The following is a 10004-nucleotide window of genomic DNA, read 5'->3' as shown; positions in this document are numbered from 1 at the left end:
TTTGGAACATTTCATATTTTATACTGGGAATGAATATCCACACATAGGCCTACAGAAGATGTATTTATCACCATAGTTATGATATAAAAGAACAATTGCTAAAGCGAATTGTTGAACCGATTCGTCTGAATGATCGTTTGATGCTTTCTAGAAGCTCGAGCTCAGATCCATTTAATCACCTGACCTGTTGCTCAATGCCATGCGACCTCAAAGTTCACGCGAGTCACGCGATGGATACGCTTGCATTTGATAGAGGCACGCGCTGGCGGTGTCAACATTACAGGATTTTAATTGACTTTTGGAGATGAGGTGGAGTATACAAAGAAACCACCAAATGCTATCAAGAACTCATCAGCCTAGACGTTTTGTTCATGCGTGGTAAGAGTGAATAGGGCAGGGACATGCCATTATGCCGCCTGTCAATCCAATTTGTTCTCCATGTATAAAGATACGTTGAATACTGCGGCTGCGGGTTGCATCACATGGTTTTGTTTGCAATAGAGTGTCAGGCTGATTTCTTGAGCTAAAATTGAGAAGATGGTGAGATCAGGCAGGGCACTAGAGGCTATTTAAAGGAATAAAATTTTTGCAGGGTACATCAAGGTAATATCAAGATAAACATCATGTGAGGTTATACTCCCTCATATTTAGGGTGACCAGACTTTTGTAAAGCTGCACTCTGTTGTTTTTTAATAATTAGATGGTTTGGTTGGACGGCAGTGGCTCAGGGGTTTATGTAGGTTGTCTACAAACCGAAAGGTTGGTGGTTCGATCCCCGGTTCCACCTGACCAAGTGTCGAGGTGTCCATGAGCAAGACACCTAACCCCAGTGCTCACGACGAGCTGGATTGCGCCTTGTATGGCTGACAGTGCCGTCGGTGTGTGAGTGAATGAATGGGTGAATGTGAGGTAATATGTAAAGCGCTTTGGTGGCTATTGGGTCTTTGAAAGCGCTATATAAATGCAGTCCATTTACCATTTCTAGAGAGTGCAACAGTCAGATTCCGGAAGTAAACTTCCCATTCAAAGAACACTCCCATGAAGCACTGCAAATGCTATAATCAACATCTTTTAATCAATCATTTTTATTATTAATTGTCATTTGCAATGCTTCATGGGATTGTAGTTCTTTCCCTTGTTAAAGCCGTTAAGTTTTTGTCCAATTGTCAATTTTTTTATGCTTCAAATCAAAGTTCGCACTGTGATACACTTTGTAGCTTGTTGTTTTGGTTCATGGCTTATAACTCTTAAGCCTATAGTCCCAGACTAAATTGCATGTTTGAACTGTTTTAATTGAAAGCAACTTGCACTGACATATCTTAAAATTTGTTACCATTGTCTCAAGATGCTTACCAGTAATAATTTCTTTCCTTAGGCACATTTATAAAAGCTCCTTAAATATCCCTATTTAACTTGAGTCTAATCCTGGCTTAAGCCCTTTCACCGAAATGAGGCCATTAACAAATAAATTAAAAAAAATAAAAATAAATTCCTAATGGGAAAATACTTGCAGAACCAAGGCCACTGAAAAAGTGTGTTGGCACTGTATTATATTTATTGCTTAGTTTCTATTGATTTCTGTTGTGTAGCATTATGTTAAGCAGGACTACTTAATGACGCTACGAAATACAAACCGATAGAAACCAAGAACAAAATACTCCCACTGTGCAATCTCATTGGTCTGACATTCCGCTCCTCATAACTGTTTATTAATGTCTTCTGATTGGCTATGATTGTTTCACACTGCTTGTTGCTGGAAAAATTTTGCATTGTGCCACCTAGTATGGACACTGTGTACATTTAAGCCATAATAGTAATGTTTTTCTTTTGATAGCAGCAAACATATTATTTATGTACATTTTGATACATTAAAAGGGTATTTTCAGATTTCCAGCTTGGCTGGCTAGCAAGAAAAACAGATTATTTTTCTTCTAGTGTCATCCTGAACCACATTCAGAGATGGTAGTTTAAGGGACATTGAGGATATTTAATTAAGTTAACTAACAGCTTAAACCAGGATTTATTACTGAATTTTCAGAAGCCTGGAAGTGTCATGGGTAAACTCTGGTCTGGTCTGGTCACCCTAATCATGTTTTGTCATCCCCAAAGATGTTGACAAAAGCTATGTTTTTCATGCTGTGTTTTGTCTAGAGCAGCCTATAAAAGCCCATAGTAGTTATAAATATTTTGCCTTGCATATTGTAGGCCTTCTCTTTTATGCATACATTTAAGTTATGTGCAAGCCAGTAAACAAGTTCAGTTGAAAGTAGCTCAGAATTAACTGATAATATCATATTAGAAACAATTTTGAGAAATGTTTCTGCTCTGGCACTTAACACAATTAGAGGCCTTATTGCAGCATTGTACAATAAAGTACAATAAGTCACCCAAACCTTTAACACCCGTGAATGCTTCCAAATTCATTGGTAACCCACTTAAGAGGAATCAAATTCTCTCAGGTAATTACAGCTTGTGCGCCGTGCCCTTGTACGCAAACTTATATGCGCCAACGAGGACTTTAGTCTGAAATTTTAATCACATTTTCCATTCATCCCTGATGAATTCAAAGTATATGGCCCTGTTTTTCTGCTATGAAATCCAATTTCGGCAAAAGACTTAAATCTAATTGGCCTCCTTTTGTTCATCACGACAGATACAGCCCGTGCAAAACAAATAAGCAAACTGCGACTTATTATCAGCACCCTTATTATCATAATGACCTTATTTGCCTAAATATTGTCCCTATTAGTCCAAGGGAAAGTGTGGAGTCCAATGCGTAATGAACCGCCGGGGTCTTGTATCATGCTAGGGACTTTGACATGTCTTTTATTACTTTAACACTAAATGGAGGAAATGATGTGGCTCTTGTTGGTGATTACTTAGTGTCTCCTTGATGTCAAAGTGAAAAGTGTATCCTCTTTTAATATTTGATTGTTTTTTTCTGACGCAATTTTATCCAATTCATCATTTTTTGTGCTAATTTACTGAGCTTGTGACACTTTCAGTGATCTGAGTTACTGCGTAAGTGGACCTTCTAAGATGATGTTGTCGTTTGATGTCAAATTTCCGTTTGGCAAATTGACTACATTGAAGGAAAAGAGTTTGTGCAAAACATCTTTCCCTCATTTCTCAGACTTTCAATTCCAACGAACTCTATGAACAACAGTGTGCACAACACTGGCAGTCTTTTAATGTCTGAAGTGCTTATACAGGCTATACTAGTTTCTAGAAATATATGTGTATTTATTTCTTAATGAGGCCACCTATTAATGTACTTATTTTGGTCCATTTTAAAAACATTTTTAATCTATGCATGTTTGCTCACACTGATCAGTTAATCCATGTCAGGCCTCAAACAGAACTTTAGCATGAGGTTAGTTACTCATTTCCTACTTATCCTTATCAGAGTTGTGTTAGGGGGTTTTGTGCAGGCTCAAAGGCACAACATTAACAGCATAGTTGTCATCGCTTTTCTTGCGCGCACAGTGAACTGGGCATGCATTCTTGTGACACATCAAGCTCGTTAAAATAGCTGGGAAATGATTGGTGGTGAACGCAAAAGAATACAAAATAGCGAGAAACCGTCTCTATAACCAAGACAAAAGCCAAAAAAAGAAAAGAATAAGAAAGTGAGGCACTGAGAGAAAGATATTGAAGTCTGATTGCTCTCCGTCTTTGTCTGGATTTGTTTGCCTGCTTGTTATTATTACGTTTAGAAAAATGACAATTACATGGAAAAAATCAGAGGGGAATATTCATTACGATTCATTATCTGCTCCACCAAATTGCATCAAGCTTATAAAATATTTCTTTCACTTGTTCAAAGGCTTGTTAGCGCTTAAATTCAATTACCGCTGACTGTAACAGACTGTCAGGACTTTTTAGCAAATCATTAGTCAAGGTTTACTCCTGGGCAGAGAACAGGCGCTTGACAGCCTTAATTGTTGTGAACCATTTAAAAGTCCACTAATGAAGCGAGGCTATAATCGGCCAGTAGTAGTTGGCTCGAGATCGAAATTTCCAAAACTTTGGCAAGATCAAAGCGATACAGTGGAGACCATTTGCTAAATTATCAGTTCAAAATTAAGCCCGTCTGCGACCTTGCTTTTTCCATCTGAGCTTTTCTGAGATGGAGGGGAGGAAAAGGTTGCCCTCAATCTGCAGCGCCTTTCATCTAGAAATGAAATAACATGGAGAAATATGAATTAAATATTGTCTTGGAGGAAGAGGCGAAGAGACGTTGATCTTGACATGGTGACAGCTGCAGAATTTTGCGTTAGTAAGCAAGGGTTTGATTAACGAGGACAGCAGAAGAGCAGGAAACTTGACCAATCATAGCCGAGTCGTAAATGCTTCATAAATAAAGCATCACTGTTGTTGTAATCCAAACTCTTGTAGGTGAGACGTATGAGTACTGCAGAACATTTTAAAAATCGAAACTATCCTTTAATCTCAGAATCGTTCTTTCTTATTGTGTTCAATGTATTCTTGAAGGATCCATTTCATAACAGCCTTTTTAGCCTTTGTGTTCCCATGTTCCACACTAAACTCCCAAGCCCACACCTAATCCATTCAAATAATGTATTTTTAAGCTCTTAGCAGCTGCTTTGCTTGATGTAATAAGAACATACTAAGCTCCTTTGTAGCACTGTTTTGTTTTTTTTCTGTCCATTTTTCTCTGGTCAGTGTGTGTTTTTTTGTCCTTGCTGCATTCTTCAGAGCTGTGTAAAGTGGTTTCGTGTTCGATTGGTCCCTTGATGTCACACTGGACAGATACTTGCATGGAAAATGGGGGTAAGAGTGCTTTATGTAGTTATTAGCTTAAGTGCTATATCACAGCTGCTCCACGGAGCATGTTTAATAGTCATTTTTGAAATTTAGCACATGAAAATTCACCAGAAACTTCACAGAGTTTACAAAAGGATCTCTGGCAAGTAGCTAAAGACATGCGAAGGGTAGGGGAGCGCGGGGCACAACCTAACGCGGGGTTAAATGTAACGTGGACCTTTTACATCAGAGGTCTTCAATCCTGCTCCTGGAGGGCCACTATCCTGCAGAGTTTAGTTCCAACCCTAATCAAACACACCTGAATCAGCTCATCAAGCTCTTCAGGATCGCTTGAATATACAAAGGCAGGTGTGCTGAAGCAGGTTGGAACTAAACTCTGCAGGACAGTGGCCCTCCAGGAGCAGGATTGAAGACCTCTGTTTTACATAGTTAGTCAGGATCAAGCGGGGTGTGTTTCTGCTCTTTTTCTCCTGCTGCCAGAAGATGCTCTCCCACGAATTTGTGGAAAGTTTTGATAAGATTTCGTGAAGATACTGGACAAAGAGTGTTTTGACACCATGCAATTACATTTTTTCATCATAGTTTTTTTTCGGTTTCTGAGTGTGTTGTGTACGTCACCAAATCTAACTTTATCTGACATTAATCACTGTCTTGTTGGCTAAAACATAGCACCGTTTTGAAACATGTCAGCAACTCCTACCAACTGTTAGCTAGGCTTAAAATATTTTTTACACAGCGGGGTTAGTTGTAGCACAGTGTTACAACTAAGCCGCCAAGTGTACAATGATAATCAAATTAAACGGGAGCCACACAACGTTTCAGGTTTGAGTATTAATTTATATATTTAACTTTGTTGGACTTTCACAAACAATATTGGAATTTTTTTTTTTTTAGTTTACTATGCATTGATCACTTGTTTAGCCTGTTTTTAATGCAATAAACCATTTAAAATTTTATTTTAAGCTCGTTTTTATTATTTTTACTATTATTATTATTAATAATAATAATTTTACATGCAGCTGCCACACACAAATGTAATTCAATTGCAATTACAATATTTGATGATTTTATTTATTTATTTATTGCAAAACTGTGCAGCCCTTTCCTATATCTCTATCTATGATATTGATCCATAACAGAATGATGATTGGATTAGGGATGGATGTATGGATATCTATCTATACAGATGCACAAACAATATCAAACTATACAGATACGATAGTACTGAATGATGTGTGTTTCACACAAGTGTTACAACTAACCCCTCTGTCTGTTACAATTAACCCCGCATATGGGGTAAGTTGTAACATTTAGACTTCTGTCACTTTCAGTGCAACTGTACGAAAATAGTAGGTCCTAGAAAAAAACTTTAAGTGTTCATTTGTAGCAGAGATGTGTATGTTGCTTGTGTAAAAAGAAAGATGAATCTAACTTAATAATTTTTTTAATAAATGATCCAAAACCAAAATGTGTTAGGTTGTGCCCCGCTCTCCCCTAGTTCAGACAAAACCTGTGTGACCTATACGTGGCCGAATAAGTAGTCGCGAATCGCGATCCTCTCACTAGGGGCTTTTCCCACACATTTGATCCATAAATTGCCTCAGATTTTCTGGGAGGTGTTTTCATAAACCCCCACTCCTGTGCAGATATGCTTGTTGGTGCTTTCACATCAGTGGAATGTAATACACTCTTTAGTGTGACTGACAGGAGACCGCACAATGACTCACTTATGGCAGCATCGCACCAGTGACCCACACCGGAACACTTTTGTTCTGAACCCCACCAGCTGGCGGCCTACAAAACATAGAAGATTAAATGTACCAGACCACGGCTTGCTGTCGTGGTACTGATGGAACCTTTTAAGAGCGAAATTGTTGCCGAGTGAAAGCGCAGCGCACTTGGCTGATGTCATTTCACAGCTGTTTGCTCAATTAAGCTGTGCAATGGCACAGTCCACACTTTACTCATTTGCTCTACACATCGGGACCTCCTCTACAGTTAATGCTGAGGCCTTTTTTCATGCCTCGTGACCTCTCATGAGCACTGGTTCAAAAGATTTGACTTCACTCATCACATTGTTAGGCTGTTGAGAGGATTGCTCCCCTTGTTGCTAGTTGTCCATCAGTTCTTCTCAGACTAGCTGTGGTTTTTGTTCCCGTCTTTGGCTTCTCTTCAATAAGCATACAGCTTTTGCAGCTGCCTAGATGCTTTGTCTTTTGTGATTTTAAGAGCTGCCCCTTGTTTAAGATTTATCTTTCATCGAGCAAAAGCTAGCATTTTGGTGCTTAAGCTTGTGGTCGCAGCCTTCGCTCAATCAACCTGTGTGTCCTCACACATTTCTTAAGCGCTCGATGATTAATGGATGCTGTGGCATTCCCTTATACCTGCAACTATTAACATTGATTTGTCTTGTATAATATTCTTGTCTTGTCAGGGATGTCTGATCACTGTCAGCTTCCTGTGCTTCATTTCAAGGAAAAATTGTTCTATGTAATTTTATCTGGATTTGTTAGTGGAAATCATCTTTGTAGAGACTCTAAATGAGGATCAATAATATATATGAGTGTCCATGATAAAGAAAAGAAAAAGCTCTTTAAATAGAATGACTAAAATGTAATGTGGTTTTACAAACAAATGTTACTTTTAAAAAAAAATATATATTTTATTACAAAAATCATGAATCATTATTCAGATTTGTGTGTGCAATTGCTCTGATAGTTTATAACCTGAAACACCCTTTCCTTGTCAAAAAAAGGTCAAATTATCGAATATTTTAAGAGATATTTGAAATGGCCCCTATACCCTCATTCACTATTCCCTTCATTACTCCACTAATATAGTCCATTTTAAGGAGTGAATAAAAAAAGAGCGAATTTGGACACCGGGAGGGCTACCGCTTTTGCATTGTTTGTACCTGCTGTTTAATAATCATTTAAAACTTAGCAAACTGGCAGCTCTAGTACTAATGAAAAGATGTATCTTGAGCTCTGTTACGGAAACTAGCATGTATTAAACAATTTAATAGTCAATTAAAAAATAATTGGTTACACTTTATTTTAAGGTGTCTTTGTTACACAGTAATTATACATTTATGTATGGGGGCAACTAGGGACACAGCCTTAATGTTTTTTTCAAATTCTAAGCAGTTTTTTGTTATAATATTTTTTTAAGATTAATAATGATCACAGTAATGTTTAATTTAGAAATGAAAAACTTGCCCATCATATAAGAGGTCTTTTCAAGTTGTTATATGTATGTTTTGCATTTTCACGTGTTTTTTAAATCAAGTAAAAATAACATTGAGCATCATACTGTGCATACCTGTCTCATCAATGACCATGATCAGAAGTAACCTTGCTTGCTCAATTTCAAAGGAAATTTGTTCTGTATAATTTCAGATGGATTTGTGAGAGGAAATCACATTTGCAGACCACCATCTGAACTGCCACCGTCATCAGATAACAGAAGTTGACGAAAAGCCTATAGACCCAGCACAAATACTGAGTAGGTCTTTTTTTCAGCTTAGATCCCCTCTGGAAATACTTCCCAAGAAAGACGTACACCACATGGCCAGAGCTTAGTTTAAGTCGCTCAGAGTTATTGGGTTTTGACAGTGTGTGCCATCAAGGCTTTACCCTCAACAGGTGTTTTACATTCCCCCTCTTGAGGGTGGCCTGTAGACTGTAGCCTACAGAGGCAGAATAGCTCTCGCTTGAATTGTTCCCTCCTATGCCATTTGGCCAATCGGGTTACAGCAAGACACCTCGCACACATTTCTTTCATTGCTACTTCAGACAACACATGTATGCAACAGAGAGCTGAACTGTAAATGTCAGACTTTGAACCACAAACCTGCCAAATCCTGCAATATGGTGCCATCTTCAGTGAGCCTGAAAAGACTTTGCGATGTAGCGTTCTCTTTTTCAGCCGTTCTATATCCAGCACTTGAGTTTGGCGCTCGTGGAGTTCTGTACTCGCTCCCAACCCACCTCCCACCTCCCACCGTCATCAAGTATTCCACACTAAAGCGCAATAGAATGTCAAGACGATGATAAGAAGCAAGCTGCGAGCTGTCAATGTCGTCCTGATTAGGGAGCGAGGCTGAGGTGGGATCCGTAGCTTGAGCGAGCAAATCTCGAAAGTCCTCGCAAAATATCTCTCCGCTAGCAAATCAAATGCAGCTGTAAGGCGGTATCTGTTGCACCTGAGCTCCAAACAAGAGGAGACTTTATTATTATTTTAATTAGGTTCTTTGTGTTTAATTTCCCCAGGCTTACCCTGAGTCAGCGCCGGTGTGAACGAGGAAGTGTGCACTTTGAGTGCCGATACCCCCAAGTGATTATAGCGCAGGTACAATAGCTGGCATGTATAAAATTTCTCTTATTAAAGTCAATACATATACATATGTCTGATGCATAATTTATACCAGCAGCATGTAGTGCCAACATGGGAGAATAGCTTCACAGACTTTAGACTTTTTTTTTGCCTTCAAAGTGTTTTAGATAGAGCATCCAGCTTTAAAGGGAATTCTGCCGAGCTTTCAGCAAACACTGATTTGGGTGAACGTCCCAAATGTAGTTCCCACCACATTTATTTGACCAGGATACCAAATATTTTGAGACAAAAGTTTCTTTTCTTTTTTTTTCTTTTTTTTACAGATTTTGTATTGTTTTAATAACATAATTAGAGTACTCGCAGTGAATTTACAACCATAAAAATACATTAAGCTTTTATAAAGTCTTTCACAGTGTTGCAGGACCATTCTTTGGGGAAATGCAGTACATTAATTATTAGCTGAGCTTTCATTCATTCAAATGTATGGATTTAGCAGACGCTTTTATCCGTTATACCTTTTTTTTTACTTCATGCTTTATTATGAAATTAGAATTTGTATGGCTCTTATTTTCTGGCCACTTTTGGGATTTCAGACAAAGGCATTGTTTTATATATAAAATAGCCACATTTTATATTGTATATGCTTGCTAAGAGTGTGTCATTTTATTTATTTTCTTCGTTATGGTGACAAAATTATACCCAGATACGTTTTCTCAAATAAATTCCAAGTTGTGCATAACACGTCATGTGTCATGATTCCTGTTTTGTGTTCCCCTTGTCTCGTGTCTACTTTAGTAATTGTTTTGTAAAAAAACTCTTGTGCCAAGTATTGTAATCTTATGAAGTTTTTCTTGAATAGGGTAATCCAAAGTACACACAAG

The 10004-nt window shown here is 38.1% G+C and overlaps 1 long non-coding RNA gene across 1 annotated transcript; it reads left to right on the top strand.

Annotated features, from left to right (window-relative positions):
• The first annotated feature begins 213 nt into the window (after positions 1–213).
• Positions 214–9177, top strand: LOC143723538 (uncharacterized). The gene is made up of 3 exons (XR_013197143.1): positions 214–378; positions 8187–8292; positions 9060–9177. It is a non-coding gene; the product is annotated as an uncharacterized LOC143723538 (long non-coding RNA).
• Positions 9178–10004: the final 827 nt, after the last annotated feature.

The sequence above is a fragment of the Siphateles boraxobius genome, unplaced genomic scaffold (genome assembly GCF_051911475.1).
Source record: "Siphateles boraxobius isolate OS27281-9 unplaced genomic scaffold, OSU_SipBor_1 7, whole genome shotgun sequence".
Taxonomy (NCBI): Eukaryota; Metazoa; Chordata; class Actinopteri; order Cypriniformes; family Leuciscidae; genus Siphateles; species Siphateles boraxobius.
The sequence above is the reverse complement of the archived record's forward strand: the minus strand, read 5'-3'. Positions and strand labels throughout refer to the sequence as shown.